The sequence below is a fragment of the Bemisia tabaci genome, chromosome 2, assembly GCF_918797505.1.
Source record: "Bemisia tabaci chromosome 2, PGI_BMITA_v3".
Taxonomy (NCBI): Eukaryota; Metazoa; Arthropoda; class Insecta; order Hemiptera; family Aleyrodidae; genus Bemisia; species Bemisia tabaci.
This window is the reverse complement of record NC_092794.1, coordinates 39,398,519-39,424,992: the sequence shown is the minus strand read 5'-3', so window position 1 is coordinate 39,424,992 and position 26,474 is coordinate 39,398,519. Positions and strand designations below refer to the sequence as shown.

General features: G+C 41.9%; 1 protein-coding gene across 7 annotated transcripts in view; it reads right to left on the bottom strand.

The window, feature by feature from the left end:
• LOC109039198 (uncharacterized) overlaps positions 1–26,474 on the bottom strand; it is a 223,966-nt gene that overhangs the window by 184,663 nt on the left and 12,829 nt on the right. For 2 of the 7 annotated variants that reach the window (XM_072297309.1, XM_072297310.1), the window contains exon 1: positions 15,307–15,609. The exons of 3 other annotated variants lie outside the window; for them this stretch is intronic. The gene's annotated coding sequence lies outside the window, so the exon portion shown is untranslated. Of the gene's footprint in view, positions 1–15,306; positions 15,614–25,037; positions 25,128–26,474 lie in introns of those variants that run through there. 2 more of the 7 variants (XM_072297308.1, XM_072297307.1) reach the window with 2 other exon arrangements.

Here is a 26,474-nt window from a genome sequence, read left to right as displayed (position 1 = left end):
AGGGTAACTAAAAGCACGGCAACCCTAAGGGTTGCCGTGCTTTCGTTGCTGCTCGTGCTTTTAGAGTCCCCAAGTAAAGTGGCAGCCCTGTCAATGTATTTGCCCCCTATCTTTGCATGGAGAGTTTGTCTTTACGTAGAGGTGGACTCTCAGGATAGCATGGGATATTTATTCTGGATAATACTGTGATTTCCTTTTTTATTCAAACTTTTGGTGAAATTCTCGAGCAGATCATTATCATTTAAGTGTTTTTTTATGAGTATTTTTGATAACAAGCAATGAAAGAGAAATTGTATTATTCTTCTTAAATTACCGAAAACTTGGGAGAAAAATTGGAATGGTGAAATTAGACCTCTTAAGTAGAAACAGTAATAGTTCATGCCTCTATGCTCATAATTTCAATGTGACTAACTTCATACCAGTATTCTATGCTGAACTTTTATTGAAAAACCTGAAAAATTTGGATAGGGTCTTCTACTACATGAATTCGTTGCTTATTTTGATCAAAACTAGCACTGACCTTACTGCCAAGGCCTGAAATTCCCTCCTGCTTGACTGACAAAACTTGTGTAACAATTACCACGATTTGAGTTTCCTACGAGCATTCCCTTCTTGGAGAGGGGTTCAGTCAAGTTTGGCAAAGCAGCACAAGTTTACGCTATTTTCAGGTTCAAAGTTTATTAATCGTACCGAGTAAAAATTGTAAAATTGAACGTATTGAAGTGACCGACAGACTTCTAAAATTTAAGAAAACGTAAAAAATTAAAGCCTTTAGAAGCATCCAAGCACCATTATTTCCATGAGAACCGCGTCAGGGCTGCGGTTTACACGAGCTTAAGACGTGGGTCTAAAAATCCATCCTAAAAAATAATCAGACAAGAACCTGAAAAAGTAAGAAATAACGAGTATCAACACAGCCGACGACAAGGAAGACGTATTCGGGCCTCTTTTTTAAATTTTCTCCCGAATCGGAGCGACACCTCATTGGCAGCAAACAGCAGAGCATTGAGCACTCACGCTTCGCGTCATCGCGCCTTCAATTTTTCAGATGCAGCACGGACGTCCATCGAGTACGAATAGTTGTATCTCTGCGCCGTCGTGAACGCGCATCTTTTCCCTCTCTCCACATCCATATTGTGTTTGTTTCCGTTTGTCTCATTCGTAATCAGAGACAAGAGACCCTCCACTAGTATCTTGGCCAATGTGGAAGCTTTTACAATTGGGACTTTAGCACTCAACTGTTGACTTACCTACATGGTTGATGTTCAACAACGTGTTGGCTGTTACGTTTTGCAAACAAGCCGAAAATGGCCGACGTTTCGGAAAATTGTTTGGCTCATGACGTCCTCCGAAGCTCATCATCGACTATGTAGGTAAGTCAACAGCCGAAACTAGGGTGATGACTGTTGCTCCCTAGTAATTGTCCATAAGGAATTGTTGAAACCCCGAAAGTAAAAGCTTCCCCCTGTCGCTAGGAGGCCAGTGGAGGGTCTCTTGTCTCTGTTCGTAATAGTGCTTCAGGCACTACGTGAATATAACACAGCCGAAGGTAGGAGAGATGTGTTCGGGCCACTTTTTAAACTTCCCTTCCGAATCTGAGCGACACCCAAAGACATAAAGACGGAGTGCTCGTATCTAAAAGCACGGGGAAAAAGTGAAGCCTGGTTTGGCGCTGGGTGCTTGTGTGAGTGTGTAAATGAGCGCGGGAATCCATGGCGGCAAACGGAAATTTGATTTGAACTTGTCCTCTTGATTTTTCTACATTTCTTCTTCGAAACGTATTTTAAATGCCTAAAACGAATATATTAAGAAAGTTTGGTCTGCATCCTATTATATTACACCTACTTTTGCTCGGTAACAAGCAGTAATCTCAGATAAAGTTAGTTTTTCTTCTGCTCATGGTGGTTCTGCAGGTTCAAACAGGCCGTTACAGTTTTAGATGACCGTTACTCCCAAATGAAATTAATCGGTCGACGACGGACCAGAACTAACCTAAAGTTAACAAAATATGAGTGGGTAAGTGAATTTGGGCAAAAATCAACCTAGAATAGTTTGTTTTCGCAATTATTTTATTCAGTTCCCGCCCTACATTTGAATTCAAACTTGTCCCGATTTCGCCGCCAATCCTCTAGCCAATAGTAGAGGTGGTTGAAAAGAAGCTTCATTTTTTGCTTTTAGCCCTCCGTCTTTATGTCTTTGGCGACACCTCATTGGCAGCATATAGCACAGCATTGAGAACTCACGCTTCGCGTCATTGCGCCCTCGATTTTTCAGACGCAGCACGGACGTCCATCAAGCACGAATAGTTGTATCTCTGCGCCGTCGTAAACGCGCACCCTTTCCCTCCCTCCACTTCCATATTGTGTTTGTTTCCGTTTGTTTCATTCGTAATGGTGCTGCAAGCACTAAGTTTGTTTCCGTTTGTTTCATTCGTAATGGTGCTGCAAGCACTACGTGAATAACACAGCCGAAGGTAGGAGAGATGTGTTCGGGCCTCTTTTTTAACTTTTCTCCCGAATCTGAGCGACACCTCATTGGCAGCATATAGCACAGCATTGAGAACTCACGCTTCGCGTCATCGCGCCTTCAATTTTTCAGACGCAGCACGGACGTCCTTCAAGCACGAATAGTTGTATCTCTGCGCCGCCGTTAACGTGCATCCTTTCCCTCCCTCTATTTCCATGTTGTGTTTGTTTCCGTTTGTCTTATTTGTAATGTTGCTTAAACTAGAGCGGGGCACTGCGAGTTCACGACTCACGCCATTGCGTCTTACATTTTTCATGTGCAATCCATCTTGAGAGAATAGTTGTATTGTTTTTAATTGCCAAATCTTCATTCTTTTTTTAAACTGTCAGTTAATCGTGTCAGATATTTAAGTCAAATAAGCTATAGGGTACCAACCCCTATGAAGTTCCTTCCTTTTGGGTGCTTCAAATGCTAATCAAGGTCATCTTAACTCTTTCGGCAAGAGATATGCCACCCTCCTCTCAACATTCTCAGTATTACTTGATTTTACAACACCTCGATTTTATTGTTGAATATTTGGCGTTTGGCCCACCGTTGACCCTGAAAAAAATAATTTTTTCTAGCTTTCTCATTATTTCCTCTTGGTTCCTAACAATTGGCGAGATGCTTTCTACCAAAGTTAACTAATATTGAGGATTTAGATTTCTTCAATACGTCTTCAAGGACAGGCGTGTCAAATATAGCGTAGAAGATTGTATTTATTTTTATTAAATTGTTTTACGATTAGGTCAAATGAAATATAGAAATCTCATATGCAGCCAGATTATAGCTTTGAAAGGCTTTGGGCTTCAACTTTTTTATTTTGTTGGTATTGATGTATTTTTGTTATACTTTGTTTCTACATTTCTGTTGACCTATGATTTTTTTTCAATGCTGTTTCATTTCTACTCCTCTACTGATGATATAAATTATTTTAATTTCAAAGATAGGTACAAAACTTACATCTTTATTTAGGAGTTTTCTTCTTCCTGATTGATTTACTCTTTAAATTGATCACATTATTGGAAGGAACTCATTGCTTGAGACAGAAAATACATTTAATTTAAATTTAATAAAAATCTTCAATAGCATTATTTAGTACTACTCATGAAAGCTTTCGTAAGAGCAAAATATTTCATCCACAAACGACTGAAGCATTATTTACAGTTTCTTTATCTCATCAAGTTATGCCCTTATATAAAATATTTCTTTTTTCTTTGGGGGGGGGGGGGGCGAGTATTAAATACAAGGAAAGCAAATACTATGAAGATTAAACACGATTGAAACATGATTAATATTTTTTTAATTTCGTATCATAATCAAGACAATACCTGATAAAAGGAAGTGATCCATAACAAACGACTTGTGTTACACAAGTTTTGAATATTTTGACTTTTTAAAAAGAAAGTAATATTATAAAGAAACAAAAAATCGAAGTAATTTTCAATTAGCTCAAACACTAAGGCTGGTTGCCCCCCCCCCCCCCCCCCTGCTTGCATGGCGCCTTACACTGGCGCCTAGATATCAGCAGGGCCAGGGCGCCAAGAGCGATGGATCTTCTGTTCTCTTCGAAATGAAATTAAACTAACCGACTGTTGACCCAGTGAAACAAGTCTTGTCTTCCGTATCGGTAAAAGTGGGCGACGGATTCGATCAGATATGACGTGTGATCGTATAATCCGGATAATCGCAATTTGATGCATGCTGCAGTGAGGGGAAACGAAGATGTGAGAGATACGGTCGGAGAAGGTGCGATATCAATGAGGGGAAAGGCTTTCTTCACTAACATGACTTCGAGCCCGGGTAATCTCCTGTGGTCAACTGAGTCATGTACGGCGGGTTACGGAAAACTATTTTTCGCAGGAATAACGATCCCGCTTGTAAATCCAACCTCACCCAACCATCCAACCTATCCAAACCTGACCGCACCTATCAAACTTAAGCCAACCTAACGTAGCATTTTCCTACCTACCCTAACCTAACGCAACCTACCCTACTCTAACGCAACCCAACTTAGCGTGCAATGAAATTGAACAGAGGAGCCTTTTTCAGGGTTTGCCGCCAGCCGCATGAACTCGAATTCGTCTGCCGCGGCAAACTGAGGTGTAAATGCATCCGCACAATACGTTTGTGCAATATCAAGGCCATACAACAACGTGAAACCACTTTTCAGGAGCTGTAAAATGGCTCCTCAGAGAGCCTTTTTCGAGGTCTGCCAATCTGCCGCATGAATTTGAAATCATCTGCCGGGCAAAACTAGCTTCAGCGGGTCTATACTATTCAAGGTCGTGCCGGGCTAGCATTACCTTTAAATAAATCTGTGTCTACAGTACGTTTTTACCATATCCAGGTCATGAAATGACGTAAAACCACTTTTCAGGAGCAGTAAAGTCGCTGTTTCGTGCGATTTCGTGGCACGGAAGAGCCACTTTTGAGGTCTGTCGATCAGCCGCATGAACTTGGATTCATCCGCTAGGCTAGCATTACCTCCGAATGTATCCGTACAATACGTTTGTAAAATATCAGGGTCACAGAACTTTTCAGGAGCCGTAAGGTGGCTCTTCCGGGCGATTTCAAACACGGTTTTTTCCGTTTTATGCGGGGCGCAGTGGCCAGATGCACCACTTTTGAGGTCTGATATAACCCAATCCGTTACTAGGGAGGTCAGAACTATCTTCTTGGAGAGTTTCATGCGTGCCGCAGTAGTGACGCCAAAAACGCAGCTGGCTTTTAGAATATTATGGAGTTGTTTACATTGAGGGTGAACACGGTCGATGGTGGCGATTTGTCCGCATGAGCATACGTCTGAGTCCTTCAGGTTGACTCTTTTCCCGATGAGCAGCAAACCGTCCAGGACCCATTCTCAATCACGAGATTCAATTGGTGATATGATTTGGGAGGGTATGATGGAGAACAATGGGATGATTGAATATTATTTTCTCATCTTTTTAGTAACGTGCACCGTGTTTTTTTACAGGGCAAACTGTAGCGTTCACCATGAGGGCGGGAAGAGTTTAAAGCGCAAACCGTCCTACAATTTCACGGAGAGTTCCTGGAAAATTTTTAAAATTTAGATCCTCTGCAACAACTCCCTTCTAATCTTCTTCACGGATAACATCTGATGGAACGTCTAGAAAAGTGGACGGCGGCTAGCAAAAAGGAACCAAGCCACATCAGCTATTGTCACATTTAACTGGCAATTGATTAAGTATTTCATAATGGAACCTTTGTGTGGATTCATTTGCATATTATTGGGGAATTTGCTTCACACTGTGCAGAACATCCGCTGAAATTTGCGAGAAAATCCGCACAATCGTTTTTATGTAAAACAAGCAGTGAACTCCAACACAATGTGTTGATAAGGCGCGTCATTAGGTAACTCGCACATATAAACCCCTTTAGTTTTCATTTACAGTAATTTCAAAATAGGCAAGTAGCACAACAAGAGAATTCATACGATCCAACACTGCGAGGTCAACGACGCACTTTGACGAGACCGTGTAGTGTGAATGGAAAAAGCCACTCGAACGAGTTTAAGTTTTTTGATCTGCCCCAAGCAAAACCGTATTAGATTCTTAAAGAAAAGTGCTAAGCACGTAATAATTTGAGCGAAGAAGGAAAAAATTTTGTCGAACTCCTGAAAGATAAAGTCGATTTAAAGGTATTTTGGGACTAAAATACCCAAATCACCGGCATCATAAATCCCGTTACATTATTGAAAAGAAATTGACTCGATATAAATGCAATTCCATTAGATTTGTCTTGATTTTGTTATTTTAAACGTATTTCCATGCAAAGAAGTTCAACCATGTCCATGCTTTATTCATTCATGAATTGAAAGTAAGCAATCTACATCCCGAAAATCTACCGATTTGCCGTAAAAAATTGCAGAAACTTGATACACCAAGTCGATGCTTCCACTCGTTGCAGAATTTACCAACCAATGTCTTGAGTGCAAATATGTAAAAATCAATATGCTATAGGTAGTCATTTTGGGTGCATTTACTTTCCATGAAACAATAATAATTTCAATCGCGAAAAACCATCAATTTTCCGTATAAAATCGAAAAAATCGAATTGTGCCGACTCCCTGACGTGAACATTGGATTCTACGTGTAAAAATACTCACGTATCGATATGCATATCAGAAAACCGGAACCAGAACAGAAACCATGAGTGGACACAGTTAGCAGTCCGCGGCAACATCCATTCAACAGAATAATGTCAAAAATTAGATAGGATTTTAGCCGCTTTGCCCGCCTCTCCTCGTTATTTACAAACCGTTCCTATACTCATCTCAAAATTTTTCTCAGAGCTTTGTGTTATTATCAGCTTCCATTTAAATCCCGGTTCGATGACCGAATCGGCTGCCCAAAAAGCAAGCCATTTTTGAAAGGTTCTATGAGAAATTCGTGATATTATCGGCTCTCAGGAAATCACCCCATGGCTAAAATTGGTGGTATAAATGTTTAAGTGCTTAAAAAGATCGTATATTTAAGGAACTAAGGCATTAAAGTATGGTGTCAATTTCTTTTTAAAAATATAACGGGATTTACTCCCGGTGATTTAGCTATTATGGCCCCAGAATACTTTTAAAGCGCCTTTACTTTCCAGAATCTTGACAAGATTTTTTTTTTAGCTTAAACGACTTAAGAGACACTTAGTCCAGTCATTCTAGCTTTTTACCTCGGACAAATTAGCACAAACTTTTCCTTTGGTATATAGGGTCTCTAGGTACCCAATAAGAGAGAAAAAAAGTTTACAAAATTCCACCGGGAAAGTGGTCAAATTGCAGTTTTTCAAAATGGCGGCTTGCGGCGATTTTCAAAGAGGACGTGCATACGGATTTTCATTTATAACTCACAAATAATGCGTTAAACAAAAAAATTGCTGGAGATCAGATTTAAAGATCATTAAATTTTGATTAAGAATCATATAAAAAACTTAGGCTTTTATTATTTTTTTTCTTTCCGAATTTTACTATTTAAAAACAACAACCGGCAAAATCTGCTGATAATTCACGATTTTTCGCGTTCTTGACCATTTTTAGGTCAAAATAATTAATTAAAGGTTAAAAACAACGACACCACTGAAAAGTACGCTAAATTTTACATAAGTATATCTATTCATTTTACCTTTTTATATTTTACGACCTCATTGTGAGACGAATCATTCAAAAGCATGAAGTCAATATTTAACAACAAATTCAGCTGTTTTTTTGCGTTTCCAGCGCTTTCGATCAATTATTTTTCAACAAAAGTACAACTTATATATACTTTTTTGAAAGGTTATAAAATTTGTAAGACAAATAACACACTGGTTTTCCTTTAAATTTTACAACATGTACCTGAAAAGCGTATTTAAGGGAATTACGCTAAAAAATGATTTCTCTAGATATTGCAGAATTTCAACGATTTTTGACTTTTTGACAGCTGGAAACTAACGATAGGAATCAACGATGGTAATAATTGTTTAGAGCATAAAATTTCCAAAAAATTTCATACCTGAAATTACTGTTTCGAATTTTTTAAAGAGAGTTAGATAAGGCGTTAAAGTTGTCTATTAGAAAACCCGGCTGCTCTGTTTAGAACCTTTTTCTTAACATATACCCAAAATTTTCAAGTTTAGTCATTTTTGTTTGAAGTAAATTTTATGGTACCAATGTAATAGCACATAAAAGTTAAAAAAATGTTAATGAATAAATTTTTGAAGGTATTTAAGTGTACTTAGAAGCCAATTTTTGAGACGTTAAAAAAGTACAAATTGTTCAATAACAAGGCGTTGTCTCATGTTTTTGTGGTTTTTCATGGCTGCAAACAATTTTTTCAATCAAACCATGGTAATCATCGAAAAGCTGGTAAAATTTTGTGTAAGAAATATACCTTTATTTGTATTTTTGGCGTCTCTCGTGAAAATGCGGAGGCAATGTTGAAAAAAATTGCAATTTGTCCGAAAAAAATTTTCCCGCGGTTTTTCTTATTTTTTACGTGTTAAAAGGCGTTTAAGAAAAAAAACAAGGTGCGAAATGAAAAGTTCATGAAATTTCCCATAACCTAGTGCTATTAAAACTTGCCGTAAAACCTTTCTGAGGGGTCTTAGCACTAAATTTTGGTTTAAAAAAAGTTAAGAAAAAAATGATGAAATTTAACTTTTTTGTTATTTTTGCGATTTTATTGCTTTAAAATGAGCTATAAAGATAAAGTAAATGATGTAACTGAAAAGTACGTTAAATTTTGGTCTAGAAAAGTATGTTCAACATCCTTTTAAGCAATTATATTTGCCGGTAGGGTAATTTTTTCTGGGATCAAAAATGACACTTTTCTGAGAAAAGTCCGTTTTTAGCTCCATTTCCCTAATTTTTAAGCACTTCAAAAGTGTTTGATCAAAAAACCACTATAACCACGTGAAAGTACATAAAATTTACAATAAAATAGGGTACCTTGTTTCAAAAATTTCCATAATATTTGGGTTTGACACGGCTTTATTTAAAATTGTAAAAAATGGCAATATTTATAGAATGTTGCAAAAACCATCCCTCAAAAGGTCATATCAATACAGCAAATATTCCATCAATCGTGAGAAGTTATTTAAATAATTTCTGGAGAGCAAAAATTAATTAGCATAATATAAAAAAAATAATAGGAGGGGAAACTGACCCACCTCCTCCTCCCTGCTTTCTACAAAGAGCGCAAATGGATATATTATGACCGCCAGTACGGAAGTAACAGATTCACGCATACAAAGTGAAGACAACCATCGTATTTATGCATACAATCACGTAAAAATAAACGAATAGGACAGAGCTTGGCGAAATCTGTACATTTAAGGGTTTTTAAAAATATTGCGGAATGGGACATCTCACATGAGGGAAGTTACAATGCGAGCACAGCCGCCGCCGCGCAGCGCTTTACGTGAGGGATTGGGCTGTGTAATGGCGGCAGCTCGGGGAGCGGGTCTTTTTGCGTCGGAGGAATCAATAGTAAAACTAATAGTTATTATGATAAATTCAACACACCGTTGAAGGTTTGGAACTTTTGGACGGCCAACTCTAGCGTAAGCGCAAACAAGGATTATAACGAAAGTACAAATGTCAGCGGGGGGCGGGGTTGTCAACAGGGGAGAGGGGTATGCATCTATGCTTTACGTGACGTACCGCAGGCTCGTGTGAAATGGTGAAATCTAAGTAAATAAGAAGGAAAATAATAAAAACATGAAAATTTTACTGCCCTCGGCATCTTGTCAGCCGAATATGCGACATCATTTCGCACATTATTTAATACTATTTAGCTTTCAATAGACCGAGTAAAATATTAGTACATATTTTATTTCATCATTCGGCTTTGTATTTCTTAATCTGTGTCAATTAAATATTCGACGATACTGAAAAAATTACGTTTTAACACTTATACTCTCAATTAAACAGCTTGGAGGACGAGGTGCATAAGTGCACCTCCTCGAGCTATTTCGAGAAAAACATGTTTAAAGTTGCTAACTATTATACACAGCCTCATGGCAGAAAGAGAGTTCAAACTCTTATTTTGATGCTTAAGCATTGGATGCTTCCGGTGAATTTTTCACAGACTTTATTTTAAACCTAGAATTAGTTGGAACCACTAATGTGTCATTTTTTTCGAAATCTGCACCTATGTGCCTTGTCCTCCGAGCCCCTCAATTACTTTTTTTTCCTGTCTTTTTACCTTATAATATAAGTTTTCAAACCAAAACCGAGAAACTGTGGTCAAAATACTAGAGGTAATATTCAATGTCATGAAAATCAACCAACAAACAGATGTTTTAAAAATTAAGGCCGCCATCTTTTTTCCACTATCTTGAATTTTGATTCAGACTGAAAGTAACGTCAAATTCGAATTTACCAGATCAAAATACCAGGATACACCGAGTTTCATGAAAATCTGCCGATAAATAGGTAGTTTTCAAATTGTACCTGTCATCTTTAATTTTAAAAAAATATGGTCACCACCTTCTTCCCACCACCTTTGATTTCAATTCCGGTTAAATTCGACATCAAATTCAAATTCTCTAGGGCTAAATACAGGGTTATACCAAGTTTAATGCAAATCAGTCGATAAACAGGTATCTAACAAATTATTGCCGCCATCTTTTTTCCGCCATCTTGAATTTTGATTCAGACTGAAAGTAACGTCAAATTCGAATTTCCTAGATCAATATACCGGGGTACACCAAATTTCATGAAAATCTGCCGACAACCAGGTGTTTTACAGTTTTTTTCTTAGAATCTTTAGCTGCGATAGGCCAAACAGTAAACGGATCAGGTACGCCCCCCCCCCCCCCCCCCGTTGACCATCCCTCTAAGGTGCTTCTCCCCTTACTATGTACCATGACTAAATTAATAACAAAATTTATTTCAAAAATAGTCGAATATTCGTGAAAAAGGGTCACACTAATCGAAATTCAAGCCAAAATTTACACAAAGTAAAAAATGTCAAATTTGACACCATTCCATAAAGGCCCTATAAAGGTCTTATACCTTCAGTTAAATTTTGATGTAATATATGTTTTGAAAAGAAAATTTCATGCTCTTTCCATTGGTGCCAACAGTTTTGAGAGAAAAAATTCTGCCCAAGCTGTATTTTAAAAGTTACAAACCAAACTTGAAATTTCAAGAAAATTCTAGCCTTTTTTTTCGGTGTCGGACCTCGTAGCTCGGCACCAACAAGTCGAAATTAAAAAAACAAATATATATTTGTAAGCAAAATTTTATCCTCTAAAAAAACGACAAGAATGATTTTTTTCACTGGATGCACTAGAAATACGCAAAATCGGAAAAACGCTGACGAAGTCAAGAATCAATTTATACGTAATTTCAGACGGCCGCCATTTTGTTATACGCAATTTTGACTGTGTTCCCGAGGGGGGCTAATGGTAAACTTTTTTTAGGGGGCTCTAGACATGTTTTGGAGCGCTTTACAACACAAGAGAAGTTTGTGCTAATTTGTCCGAGGTTAGGCCCTTTTTTTGGCTAGAATGACTGGACTAACTGTAGTTGAAAAATATAAAGAATTTTCGATTTTAACAAAAAAAAAAAATGTTCGTTCAGGCACACCGTGTATTGTATGGAGTACTGCTGCTATTCAAACCTTGTCTTCAGGTCAAAATTCTTACAAGGAAGCCCCTTGCAAGAGGCAAATTTTTGTAATTTCTCCCAATTTTCTTTCCGTTATATAATTGAATTGCTTGTCAAATTCTGAGATCAATTATATTTAATTGTAATTTATACATTTCTTTTTTTCCCTTCATTTTATTTTTTGTCCGGAGAAGTTCCGTTGATTTCTTCGGATTTCGAATATTGTAACTTCTCTTCTATTCGGCTGATTTTTATGAATGAGACCTCTTTTAATTCGTCTTTTAACGGAGAGTAAGGAAAAAATTGCTAAGTACATGCGAATTAATTTTTTTTTGAAAATTGAACGAATCCTAGCGTGACGGTGAAATGGTTAATCAAGCGTAAAATCCAGGGTGAGGGTCCGGGTCGGGTCGCTCGGGAGGACAAAAGAAACTGCCTCGGTGTCGGGACAGAGGTCCGGTATGCGGGGAGGAGAAGGGTAAGTGGTTTTCTGTAAAAGCAAACTGATTTCTGTATGTGTTATGGTTAGCACATGGTCTAATGAGTTTTGAGGCTCATCACAGATTACACTTACGGCTATCGTGGCTGGCCTTCGCTATCAGAGCAGTGGTACCAAATTTTGAAAAGCATAACAGGGGTGTAGACATCTGTCTATGCAACGTTTTAAACGAAACGAAGGAGTAAAATTCTCATTTGAAGAGTGCTGACCTGCTCAGCAATCCTCGAATCAGTTCGTCTGCTTCTGCTTTTATATGCATATTTTAAATCAGCGCGTCGCATTCTTAGGTTTTTTTAAAAAAAGCAAGTAACGTAGACTCTTGGTATTCACTGCACATAAACTAGAAAGCCCCAGAATGAGAAACAACTTTAAATCATAATTATTGACGGATAAATAAACTTTTTACACGCTTTGGAAAATCTCAGAAGTTCGCGGTAGTCACTGTTCGGTAAGGAACTAAGGTACTCGGTTATTGTATCGAGTGGGGGGTCGAAACGATCGCAAAGGCGGTATACTACGTGTACGCGCCAAAATCAAATTGTTTAATTATATTTGGCAAATCGTGATGTGGCTTGGAACCAAGCCACATCACATATGCAGTCCAAAAGTGGTCTCGTTTCTTGCTGTCTTACTTAATAATTTATTTTTCTAAACTTTTTCCAAATATTTTTAAGCGTTGAAGGATACCCAAGTAGCAAAATAGATTTTTTTCCTTGAAAAAAAAAAATACTAAGAAAACTTCTAGAAAATACCAATAAAATGAGAGTTATCTAGAGGATAGAAAGAAAAAACATTGTGAGTCAAAAGTCTGACCGAAGAAAATAGATCTATTTCATAGGTCTACGTTCTGTAAACTTTCCATTTGGAAAAAAGATAGAAAATTTATTGAAAGTAGAATTATTTTCTAGCCAATTTCTTAATGTTTTCTTTTAAGAAAATGCAAGGAAAAAAGGTATTTTCTGTCTATTTTCTTGTGTCTATTTTCTAGATCTACTTCATACCTATTTTCTTTCAAGAAAATCGTTCTACCCAGAAAGTAAACATTTTCTTGATGAGCACCACCTAGAAAGTAGATGACAATGCTAATTGGGGTAAATGTTTCCTCTTACTCTCAGATTTTGCCACTTATTTGAGTTATTTCTGAATCCAACACTAGACCTAGTAAGAATTTTTTTAATCACATGAGTTTTTCAAAAAAACTACCTTCCTTGGTTAAAAACAGGATTGAGACTGTCCTGCTCTTTGAAATATAGGGTCACGACACATTACAAAACTGGAGGGAGTGGAGGGCACTTGCTCCAAAAAAAGCAAGCTCAACCCCTACGGAAAGCAAGAACAAAAGAGCGCATCGAAGGCAAGAGCAGCGCGCTGCGCTCGCGCTCCAAGGAAGGGCCGAGGGGAGTGACCTGCGATTAGTCATCAAATCGCTAAGGCCTTGTCCACACGAGCGCGGTTCGCGGAACTTATTCCGAGGAACTTGTTCCCGGAACAAGTTTTAGCTGAGCTAAAAACTTATTCCACCGAAACCCGGAACTTCCCCCGTACTCCAAACTTCTATATATATATTTCTTTTGATGTGAATTTGTTTGTTTTTGTTTTTTACGTCCTTTACATGTCTTCACATTTATTTTTGTTACTTTGGCGGCCGTAATAATCTATTATTTTGCGATAATTGTATAGTTTTATTGAAGTTCTGGTTTCAGTTCGGGCGAACTCGTGTGGACAGCATGCCTCGTTTCAAGGAATAAGTTCCGGGAACTGAGCAGTTCGTCGAATAGGTTCCTCGAACCGCGCTCGTGTGGACAGGGCCTAAGACTCGGAACGTCCCGTTCTTCCCGTCCCGTTTTGACGCTCACGCCGCAAGCCGAGCAGTGGCTCCTCTTTAGCCCATCGTCCAGGCCGCACAGCGTGTTGCGTAAGAACCCCCATCCGCTCTGCCGCTTTCCATGTTTTGTAGTTTTGCACGTATTTTCGTCCCTCCCCTTTTTTTACCAGTGCAATTTGCTCACTCATTTAGTTACTTTTTATCGATAGTATTTGGCTGAAAATTGAACCATGTTATGTATACAATACAAATGTCCATTGAAGGAATCGACTTTCGAATTTTCAGCCGGCCCAATCGGAATTCAGATCTAGTTTGTAAAAACCCCTAAATCCCGAATTTCAGCGAAAACGAACAACTTTTAGGGGTCGCTACCCCCCCCCCCTCCTTTTATGTTTTTTTGTCTCATATTCAGTGATTGGACTTCAATACATTTTCCTCTGGTAAAAAAAGTGCTGATGCGATAGGAACATGAGACTTGGCCCAAACATTCTTCACAGGTATTTTTTTGACAAGATTCCTTCAGTCTTGATCCACCGCACCGTCACTAAGGGCTCCACAGCCCTCCTTCTTTCTGCAGCGTAACACCACTGATTTCTTTTAGTTTTCGAGGCGAACAATTTTTTCGGCCGGCTCAATCACCCAATCACCAATTTTATTCATGTTATTGTTTGAACAAATTAATTACACGCGCCGACCAAAAATCAGGTCAATCCGACCATTATTGTACCCCCAGCCCCCTTTTTCTGCGGAAAAAACGGAAAAAATTAGAAAATTTATCAGAATACCCGTCGCCATTTTGAAAAAAAAATATGACTCATGTCTTTCTATTCTTCAACCTCATTGACGAGCCTTAAGACCCAGGTTATACCAAGTTTTAAGTCGGTTGGATCAAAACAAATCCCGGTCCCCCACGGTTTTCGCCCCGAATACCTTGAAAATCGTGAATTTAATGGAAAAGTGGCGCTGACATTTTGAAAATACTGCAGAACTTTGCAATTTCTCCTGGATATCTTTTTTAGAATATCAACATCGCTGAATTTTCGGGTCAAAAGAAACACATTTACCCCCCCCCCCCCCCTGCCCCCTTATTTTTTCACAGCGAACGGGCGGAAAATTCTCAAACTTCAGGGCTTCACCGCCGCCATTTTGGAAAAAAATTGAAAATCAGCACCCAGGCGAATTATTTCTAGAGTGCTCTTGACGTGTGCACTTGCCGAATTTCAGGACGACTGTTGGAGCCGAGGCTCGAAAGAAAAAGAAAAAGAAGTGATATGATGCAGAGAAAATGATGAAAGATGAAATCGCAAGAAGACACAGAAAATTGCATAATGGAACTCAGCGCTGTGAGACTAGATGGCAAATTGAGCCTACCTTAAAACGGAATGCATTGAAAGGGGCTGCAAGCGGGCTGGCGAGGGACGAGCAGGTCCAAAAGGGCTGGAAGCTGGTCACATGCTGAAAGGCTGGATATTCACCCGAGAATTGCGGCGTTTAGCACATTATTATTAAGATAGCCATGCTCGCATGAACTATCCGAATATGATACCTATATGATTTACGGCGTTAAGCACTTTAACAGTCAGAAAGCGGCGGTAAGCCAATAAATAAATATAGGAGAAAAGAAAAGAGCGTACAGCGGAAATACGTGGCACTTACATACGGCAAGCAAAAGGCGAGGAAAACAGAGAACGCGACTGATTCACGAAAATGCGGTGGTTACCCAATCAGTACTGAAACCAGTGTTGAAAATCGCTAGCCGCGGGTCTAGCCGCGGTTCGAGGTAGGCGCGGCGCGAAGGGGGGAAAGGAGACGCGGCGGTGATAACAAGGATTAGGTACAGCGGTATTAGGTGCCGCGACCTACCGGTGTCCGACGGGAACATACCCCCCACCTAGAACTCTCTGGAGTTTTAGAAAAGCAAACAAAGAAGGCAACGAAGAAAAGCAACAAAGCAAAAGGTGATTACGGCGGAGAAACCAAAACTAGAAGCTACGGCGGAGATCCACTAGGCGTCCTAGCATTCCCGCAAGGAGTGAACTCGCAGGGTTACGAACGCCCGAGGGAACAGGGGCCTATTGAAGGCGTGGACCGGCGGAAATTCAGGTGTACGGTTCCAACGGGCGATGGTGGCAATGGCATTGCCGCGTGCCCTGGGTGATTGGTCCCACACGTATGCATCGATGTCGCAGTCAGGACAAAGAGCTGACGCGGGGGCTGGATCACAACTCAGCGGCTGATTCCGTGGCACAACCGTGGGGTCTGGTGCTGCGTCCTGTCCAAGTTGCGAGGTTGAGTCCGGTTGCGGGGCTGAGTGGGGTGTTGCGCCGTGCAGCATGCTGTGATGACTGGCATTACATACACGGCAATTTTTGGTGCTCCGACAATACCGTCTGGAATGATTACCGAAACAATTGAAGCAACGGCGTTCCTCCTGGCAACGGCGAAGAAGCTGATCGGGAGACAGGCGTCCAACATTTGGACATCGAAACACTATGTGGGTCACGGAGTGGCACCAGACGCACCTGATCGATGAAGTTCCTTGTGGAATTTGGACGTCATCCCACCAAAACTCCGAGATAGAAGGAGGGGCTAAGCTAAAGACATCTGAGTCGGAGCTGGTCATCGTGTAGCTGAAGGAAACACAAAATCAAAATTAGATAGAGTGACAGAACAAAATAGAATAGAATAAATACATTAGGAAGGTCGAAAAGAAAACATGAGAAGCGGCAAACAGAAAGAGGCGGAGAACGAGACAGACGACTAAACTTCGATCGGAAGAGGAAACAGCTTTATAACTGGCGTCTTTAGGCTGCCGGTCGAGGTCTTCACTTCTGCAACCCTGACGCGGTTGTCTGAACCGGGAAAAACTTCGCTTACCCGACCCATTTTCCAGGCAAGAGTTGGAGCGTGAGGGTCATGAATAAGGACTAATGTACCCACTCGTAGTGGTGGCGGATCCTTCGTCCATTTTTGACGGGGCTGGAGACTATGGACGTATTCCAGCTGTCATCGTCGCCAGATCTGTTGGAATAGCGCCGTGACTAAGTACCAACGGCGGACTCGCGGGATATCCTTTTCAGGAATAGATTCCTCAGGAACGGATGTCAGAGGGCGACCTTAGGGTGCGTCAAAAAAAATGAAAGTCTGAAATGTTCCGCTCCCCAGGCGGCAATCGATGACGTTTGGTAAAAAAACATGTTTGCCAAAAATTGGGCCAATTTCAATCATTTTAAATGGTGCCAAAGGTCAATTTTGTGATGAAATTATGATATTTTGGTTTAGACCTCGATTTCGTACAAAAAACTCGATTTTACGCTGAAATCATGCGTTTACGAGAAAAATGTCAAAGAACTCGACTTGTAGAGGATGAAATTTTACACAAGGAGGACGTCTTTGTAACCGATAAAAATCAAATTGAACTAGAAAAACTAAACTCGGTATTTATTTTTTTGGTCCTCAGAATTTCCGAGGTCTTACTAAGTAGAGGTTTAAAAGACTCATTTTTCACGAAAATAAGTCGAAAGAGGGTATAAATGAACTGTAGGCAAGTGTTGAGGATGCAAATGTCATCAGAACTTCCTCAGTTTCAAAAAAAGTTCCAACTATTTTGCACAATCCTCCAAAAAGTGTACGACTCGAGAAGCAGGATCGTGCTATAATAGTAGGGGGAAAGTGCGGTTTGACCGGGAAAAATTGCGTAACAAACTTTCCCTATGTAATCGTCATCAGTAGGTCCCCCTGAACAACTTCCTAAAAGTTAAAAATGGCCCGACCCCGGAATATCCCTCAAAAAAGTTAAAATTGAAAATGGCGGCCGTAATAAGAGGGTCCGGGAAATCGGTATTTTAAAATGCTCATTCTGTCTCATCATGTGAGGTATCATTTCCTATGTAATTTTGGTCGTAGATTTCATAAATGAATTCCCTCAAGGCCTCTTCTGAGCTTACGTTTCTCTCGGTAGTCGTATGTTTCCTTTAATTTCCTTTATTAAATACATTTATAACATCAAATTTAAGTTTCTTGGCCATAAATACATGAAAATAAAGACACTTCACTTTCCTTGTTCCTTCGATGAATATTTAAAAAAATGCAACCTCCTGCCTTTCACATTTGGCCGCCATCTTTGATTTGGAGCGCCCCCTTTGGCCGGAGGGCCGCCGCCATCTTTGATTTGGAGCGCCCCCTTTAGCCGGAGGGCCTTGCGAAATTTATTTATGAAATCTACGACCAAAATTACATAGGAAATGATACCTCACATGATGAGACAGAATGAGCATTTTAAAATACCGATTTCCCGGACCCTCTTATTACGGCCGCCATTTTCAATTTTAACTTTTTTGAGGGATATTCCGGGGTCGGGCCATTTTTAACTTTTAGGAAGTTGTTCAGGGGGACCTACTGATGACGATTACATAGGGAAAGTTTGTTACGCAATTTTTCCCGGTGAAACCGCACTTTCCCCCTACTATTATAGCACGATCCTGCTTCTCGAGTCGTACACTTTTTGGAGGATTGTGCAAAATAGTTGGAACTTTTTTTGAAACTGAGGAAGTTCTGATGACATTTGCATCCTCAACACTTGCCTACAGTTCATTTATACCCTCTTTCGACTTATTTTCGTGAAAAATGAGTCTTTTAAACCTCTACTTAGTAAGACCTCGGAAATTCTGAGGACCAAAAAAATAAATACCGAGTTTAGTTTTTCTAGTTCAATTTGATTTTTATCGGTTACAAAGACGTCCTCCTTGTGTAAAATTTCATCCTCTACAAGTCGAGTTCTTTGACATTTTTCTCGTAAACGCATGATTTCAGCGTAAAATCGAGTTTTTTGTACGAAATCGAGGTCTAAACCAAAATATCATAATTTCATCACAAAATTGACCTTTGGCACCATTTAAAATGATTGAAATTGGCCCAAATTTTGGCAAACATGTTTTTTTACCAAACGTCATCGATTGCCGCCTGGGGAGCGGAACATTTCAGACTTTCATTTTTTTTGACGCACCCTAGGCGACCTATTAAGAAGTGTCCCGGAGTCAAGGGCTGGAAGTCGTTGGGGTCCCTTGATAATGGAGTGAGGGGTCTCGAATTAAGCATGGCCTCCACTCTCGAAGCCAGCGTTTCGAATTCCTCTAGGTAGAGGATGTGCGTGCCGATCATCCTAGTCAGATGTTTCTTGGCGTTTTTGACCGCACTCTCCCAGAGGCCTCCCTGGTGTGGTGCTGCTGGCGGATTGAAATGAAACTTAATCTCGTTCGCCTTTGCATATTGCTGGAAGTCTGGGTCGCTCTCGTCGGCTAATCGCGATAAAGCGTTTGAGGCACCCACAAAGTTAGTGCCACAATCGGAGAAAATATCTGTTGGGCATCCTCTGCGGCTGGAGAAACGGTGGAGCGCCTGTATAAAGGCCTCTGTCGTCCGACGGTGTACCACTTCAATGTGCACAGCCTTTGTGCACATGCAGACTAAGATTGCGAGATAGACTTGGACCTGTCGAGCGCTTCTTAGTTGGTGCACCTTCACCTTGAAGGGGCCTGCATAGCCAACGGAGGTCTTGGCGAAAGCTGGGTTGACGGTGACTCGACTGGCAGGCAAGTCACCCATCAGAGGGACCTCGTTTCGTGGCTTGGCTCTGAAGCAAGGAATGCATTTGTGGATTACCGAGCGGATCACTCTTCTTCCACCTATTATCCAGAATCGGCGAAACAGATGAGCCTGGGTAAGCTGCGCTCCAGCATGAAGACAAGTTTCGTGTATGTGACGAACGAGAAGAGGAATCATAGGATGATCGTTAGGGAGAAGAATCGGATGTTTCGTGTCGGTAGGAAGCCCTGAATGCTTCAGGCGACCGCCAACTCTGATTAATCCCTGGTCGTCGATAAAGGGAGCTAGATGTTGATAACGAGGGGAGCATAGTTGACCCTTTTTCAGATGATGGAGCTCTTCGGCCAAGGATTGCTTCTGTATGAGCTTCAAGAGCTGCTGCCGAGCTCTTTGCTGTTCTTCAAGGAGAATCGGCACTTCGTTGATGATGCGGTCGGCAGGAATCAGTTCAGTTCTTTTGGATGTCTTAGAGGCAACTCGTTTACGAGCGTTTCGGTAGAACCGGAGGACCCAGCTGAATACCTTCAGTCCTTTGGACCAGCTTGAGAAGGAAATAAACTGAGGCGGTAATCCTTTAGCGACTAACACAGGCGCTATCGCCTTTATTTCAAGACGAGATTCGTCTGCAGATTGCGGTACAGATTGCGGCCATTTCTCCGGCGGTTCGGCTAACCAGGCTGGACCGTTCCACCAAATGGAATGACCGGGAAGATCGGCGGGTGAGAGACCGCGGGAGGCGGGGTCCGCAGCGTTGTCAGCTGAACGACAGTGTCGCAAGATGACGTCCGAGGGAAGTTCCTGGATGGAGGCAACCCTGTTGCCCACGAAGGTCTTTAGTTTATAGGATGGGCTGTGAACCCAAGATAAGACTGTGGAAGAATCCGTCCAGCAAAAAATCTTCTCGGGAGCGAAGTATTTTTTAAGATCTGGTAAGTAAGCTGTTAGAAGTTTGGCGAGGAGAGTGGCTCCTGACAGCTCGAGGCGAGGAATATTTATACGCTTAAGGGGGGCCACGCGAGTTTTAGCTATGACCAGAGAGGTTACGGCGGGAGATCCATCGGCGGGAGCAGAACGGAGATAGAGAACGGCACTATAACCAACCTCGGACCCATCGCAAAATCCGTGGATCTGATTGATGGCATCAGGAATGCCGAGAAGGCGTGGAATCGTGATCCGTCGTAGATTTGGCAGAGCAGCGAGAAAACGATCCCATCGTTTCTTCAAATCGTCGGGTAGTGGATCATCCCAATCTATGCGTCGAGTCCACATCTCCTGCATGAATGCCTTTGCTGAAAAAACTACCGGAGCTATCCACCCACATGGATCATAGAGGGCTGCAATCTGCGAGAGAACACCTCGTTTGGTGTGAAGATGAGGACGAGGATTCGTGAGATAGGTAAAGCAATCCTTGGTTGAAATCCAGTCCAAACCAAGGATAGAATGTCTTGGGTTATCCGGATCGTCGAGTTTGGGCGGCGCCAAATCTTCAACTGGATAGCTAGAGAGGATTTTAGCGTTCGAAGTGAATTTCCTGGGTACAAATCCTCCCAACCGTAAGAGTTCGATTATTTCGTCAAGACGCTGTTTGGCTAGAGGTGCACTCTTATCGCCTCCTAAGATATCGTCAACAAATACGATTTTACGCAGAACTTCAGCTGCTCTGGGATAAAGATGACCGTACTCATCCGCTAAGCGTAGAAGAGTCCGAATAGACAGGAATGGTGATGACGTAATACCGAAGGTCACAGTGTTGAGCGAGTAAATCTTGAGCGGCTCATCTGGGGATTTCCTCCATAAGATTAACTGGTACTTTCTGTCGTCAGGATGCAAATCCACCTGTAAAAACATTTGCTTTATGTCGGCGGTGAAAACTACGGCGTGTCTTCGGAAGTCCAACAGAATGTCTCGGATATCCTTCTGCAGAGGAACTCCAGGGAGCAGGATGTCGTTTAAGGATACACCATTGGATGACGGCGCTGAAGCATTAAAGACGACACGTAAGCGAGTGGTGGTCGAATCGCGGAGAACACCATGATGAGGGAGGTAATATCCAGTGGCTGCCTCTTGTGAGTGAGGATCAACCTCTGACATGTACCCATTTGCGAGGTACTCTTCCATAAAGCTGACGTCCTGCGCGTGAAAGTTTGGATCCTTGGCGAAGCGGCGTTCTAAGGACGCAAACTGACTTTGAGCTTGGGTTCGGGAGGAGCCCAACTCTGCATGATTCGGTTTAAAAGGCAAGCGAACCATATAGCGCCAATTCAACTGCTGGACGGTAGTTTCAGTATAGATTTTTTCGGCGAGTTCTTCGTCGGCGGATAGGCGTTTGGAAGTAGGAACCTCTTCGAGTTCCCAGAATCGTTCCAATTTGTCGCAGAAGCTGTTATGTGTCAGGAGTGCAACGGCGGCGGAGCTCTCGCGGTTTGCGGGTTCGCAGCTTGTGGGTCCTATAAGAATTACACCGAAGATAGTGTTCAGGCCCATAGGAGCAGATGGTCCGAAACTGAAGTTCTGACCATTGAGGATGCGAGGAAAGAGATCGGCACCCAAAAGCCCGTCCACCTCATCCGGATCTGCAAAGGAGTCATCAGCAAGCAGAACTTTGGAGACTAGCAACGCGTACTTCCTTAGATAAGGGGAGAGAGGGTACTGAGCCGGGAATTCGCTTAACCACGTAGACTGGGTGGCCATAAAATGCGACTTTTCGATCTCTAGCATGAACGTTAATCTTCACCACTCCATCCACCGGAACTGCAGTTTGACCTAGGCCTGTGACGGAGGAAGCGCACTTCGTTGGTTTGAGGAGCAAATGCTGCGCGCAGCGCGAAGTGAGGTAGGAGTCTGAGGCCCCAGAATCGATGATGAATCTCACCATAAGGGTCTCTCTCGTGAGAGTCGATGAAATGATGAATTTGGCGGTAGCAATAACGTTTGTTACGCTACTCGACAGGCCAGTGCAGGCAAGAGATTGATTTTCTCCTGTTTTAGCTTCAAAGGAAGAAGGAGGAACCGGGGATGTGTGCGCTTCGTGCAGGAGTGTGTGATGCCCTGCATGACACTTGAAACACCTCTTGTCAGACAAGCACGAATCCTTTGTATGTTTCCCCAAACAATTCTGGCACCTTTTCTGCTCAGCGACACTCCTCTGCCTTTCGGCTGGCGACATTTCGTTGGAGTCTTCACAATTGAATACTGAATGCGGCGTGTCGCACCAGGGGCAAAGTAAAAATTTGGGCCAGGGCTTGGACCCTCTGCCCGCTGCTGTCGATGACGATGGAGAAATTTTCGTTGGACTTTGAGAGGATGACGGCGCCGCGGCTTTAAGAGTCTGCTTAGAATCTGCAGGCTTCTTTTTGCTGCTGACGTCAGGTTTTTTAGGAGATGGCGAAGACTTTGGTTTATCTCCAGCCACGACCAAAGCATTCGAAGTTTTCTCTTGCTTCTTCTTCTGCTGAGGAGGAGAGTCGAAAATGAGTGAGCACTCAGCTTTGAGGAAGTTAATCATTTCCTCCAGAGTGGGATAGTTCGTCGGTTCTTCTCGGAAGTCATCCAAACGTCGGCGGAAGTAGTTTGATAACTTTTCGTGCAGGACCGTGACCAGCATGGGTCCATACATGGTGTCTGGAATCCCCAGAGCGGCCAACGCACGCATATGCTGTTGCAACTTCGTTAAGAACGGCGGCAATCCATTGCTGTCCTTTACGGCGGGTAAATCGAGCAGGCCCTGAAAATTATGAAAAACATGGCGCTTTTCTGTCTGATACCTCTCGACCAGCAGAAAATACGCCACCTCATAATTGGCATCCGTGAGTGGCAGCGATTGTACCAGGTTCAATGGTTCACCTGTGAGGAGAGTGAGCAGGTAAGAAAATTTGGTTGCAGGCGTAATTGTCTGATCCTCATGAATGTGAATGAATAGATTGATGAACGGATGCCAGCCGTCTAGATCTCCGTTGAACTTGGGAATACTTAATTTTGGCAGGGATACTAGCTTTTTAGCGGCGGGTTTCTCGGCGGGAGTCGAAGCGGCTGGGAAGTCAAAGGCCAAGTAGTTGAGTAGGGTCATTTCCACCATTTCGTCAAAGGCCTTTTGAGGCGCGTCCGTGTCCACTTGGGCGTTAGGCTGAAGTTTTAGATTCAGAGCAAGAATGTCTTCTTGCACCTGATCGTACTCTCGTTGAATGCTGAAGAGCCGATTTTGATGACCTTTGTACCGGTGATGATTCTTCGCGGTGACATCGGTTGATGATTTAAACAGCTTGTTGGCAGCGGCAAACCACCTCTCCCTCTCGGCAATAAGCAATTCCCGTCGATCCATGAGGTTTTGCGAGGCATCGGCTCCATCACTCTCGTGGTCAGACGCAGGCCTTTTCGGGCGTAATGATATTCGAGAAGAGCAAAAACAGCAAAAAAATTCTCAACAAAGGGATATTAAGAAGGTTAAGAATGGCAGCTGAAAATTACAACAACACAAAACAGCAATGACTTAAAGATTTAGCAGAATTCGAATCGAAACGAGCAAAGCAGAACCAGAAAAGCATCTAAACCTACAGATACGACGAAGTTCGAAATGGAGATAAGCAAGTACGGCAAAAGAATAGCAATTTTCATAAAGAAAAATCGAAATCCAAAAAACAAGTATGGATAAAAGCAAAGATATAATTCGGGTGAATAACCAGATTAACATGCGACCAGCATGAGAACCTGTAAATGGCGCGAAATTTGGCAACTGCTCGCCCTGCCGGCCCGAACCAGCCTCTCAGCACCAAGAGGTGAGAATGAATGAATTAGCAATGAAGGCAAGCAATGAGTTATTTTTGAGCTGATTGAGAAGCTAAAAATTGAAATGAAATGAGATGAAATTAGCATTAGATGAAAATTTGAAATGAAATTTTAGCAAGAATAAGAGAGTGTAGCAGTGTATAGCAGGGACTGCCAAAAACATGAAGGGATCGACATATCGAACGTTGGGTGGATCGATATATCGAACGTTGGGTCGATCGATATATCGACTCCTCTGAGAGCCTTTTTCCACAGGACCCTTCATACATCCGGCCCGAGGGACCATTTTATGTTGGAGCCGAGGCTCGAAAGAAAAAGAAAAAGAAGTGATATGATGCAGAGAAAATGATGAAAGATGAAATCGCAAGAAGACACAGAAAATTGCATAATGGAACTCAGCGCTGTGAGACTAGATGGCAAATTGAGCCTACCTTAAAACGGAATGCATTGAAAGGGGCTGCAAGCGGGCTGGCGAGGGACGAGCAGGTCCAAAAGGGCTGGAGGCTGGTCACATGCTGAAAGGCTGGATATTCACCCGAGAATTGCGGCGTTTAGCACATTATTATTAAGATAGCCATGCTCGCATGAACTATCCGAATATGATACCTATATGATTTACGGCGTTAAGCACTTTAACAGTCAGAAAGCGGCGGTAAGCCAATAAATAAATATAGGAGAAAAGAAAAGAGCGTACAGCGGAAATACGTAGCACTTACATACGGCAAGCAAAAGGCGAGGAAAACAGAGAACGCGACTGATTCACGAAAACGCGGTGGTTACCCAATCAGTACTGAAACCAGTGCTGAAAATCGCTAGCCGCGGGTCTAGCCGCGGTGCGAGGTAGGCGTGGCGCGAAGGGGGGAAAGGAGACGCGGCGGTGATAACAAGGATACAGCGGTAGGTACAGCGGTATTAGGTGCCGCGACCTACCGGTGTCCGGCGGGAACAACGACGGAACCATATTTACGGTTAAATAGCATACTAAAAACTGGAAGCAATCGGAGCTACGGGGGATTTGGCCGTTTTCGCATAAGGCTCTTTAATTTGTGATCTTTTAATGTTGGAGGTGTTGCTATCTTATTGTCATTTCAGTTACAATAAGTTCTGAAGTGAACGAAACATGATTTGACAGAGCCTCTGACAAACACTCCTGAACTTTTGCATATTATTGCGCATATGATGTACCTTCATCCTAACGGATACGTAAAATGCGTCCACGAATTTTCAAAAGTCCCAAAATAGAGAAGAAGATAAGTAAAAATATTTACCAAAGCCCTCCACGGGGAGGCCCTGACGTGTCAATCTCAAGAATAGCAAGGCTGAAAAGTCAATTTTTCTACCTTCCTGTAGGGGTACGCGTTTTGTAATGGAGACTTGACATTGTGATTATGCCTGCGTAGACGCTGCGCAGAATGATGTAATGATTCGGAGGAATCCCTTTTTGTCTACATCTTATTTCCCCAATTGCGAAGAACAACGGCTTTCTTTGATGAATGAAAAATGGCGTAACATTCCTTCCTAATGTTAAATGTAAAACTATCGAAATATACACGGTTATCCAAAAGTCACTGACCACCCCTGTAACTTTTTTCCAAATTGAGATAGAAGTTTAAAACTTTGGGAATGTTCTTCGGTCTAAGGTAGCAACTTTTTGGTCCCCCCAAAATTTTGGGGGGCGACCCCCCTTAAGGGGGGCGGGGGCTAACTTTTTTTTTCAAATGGCAACCCCCTCTTTGTGATACATCATTCGAAAGATAATAAAAAAAGAAAATTTTTGGCGCAAACCGCAGGTCAAAATGTTCATTTTTGACAAAATGGCGGCCGGTCAAAGTTCAAAATGATGGAAATTTGGCATCTCCACTTATATCGGCGGATTGGTCTAAAACTCGGAATCCTAGGGTTTTTCGGGACGAGAAAAAGGACTCTGGCATCAGTTTTCCAGGAAAGTCATTCATTTTCAAAATGGCGGCGGTTACAATGGCGGCTTAGAGCGGGAAGTGGATATTTAGGCTGCTTATCGTTAGATTTGTATGAGACTTGTTATCCGGGAGTATTTCGGCACGAGAAGGACGAATCTTTCATCGGATTTTTGAAATTTCGAAAAACTATAAAATGGCGGCAAAAAAATGACGGGAAATCCATATCACGGCTGT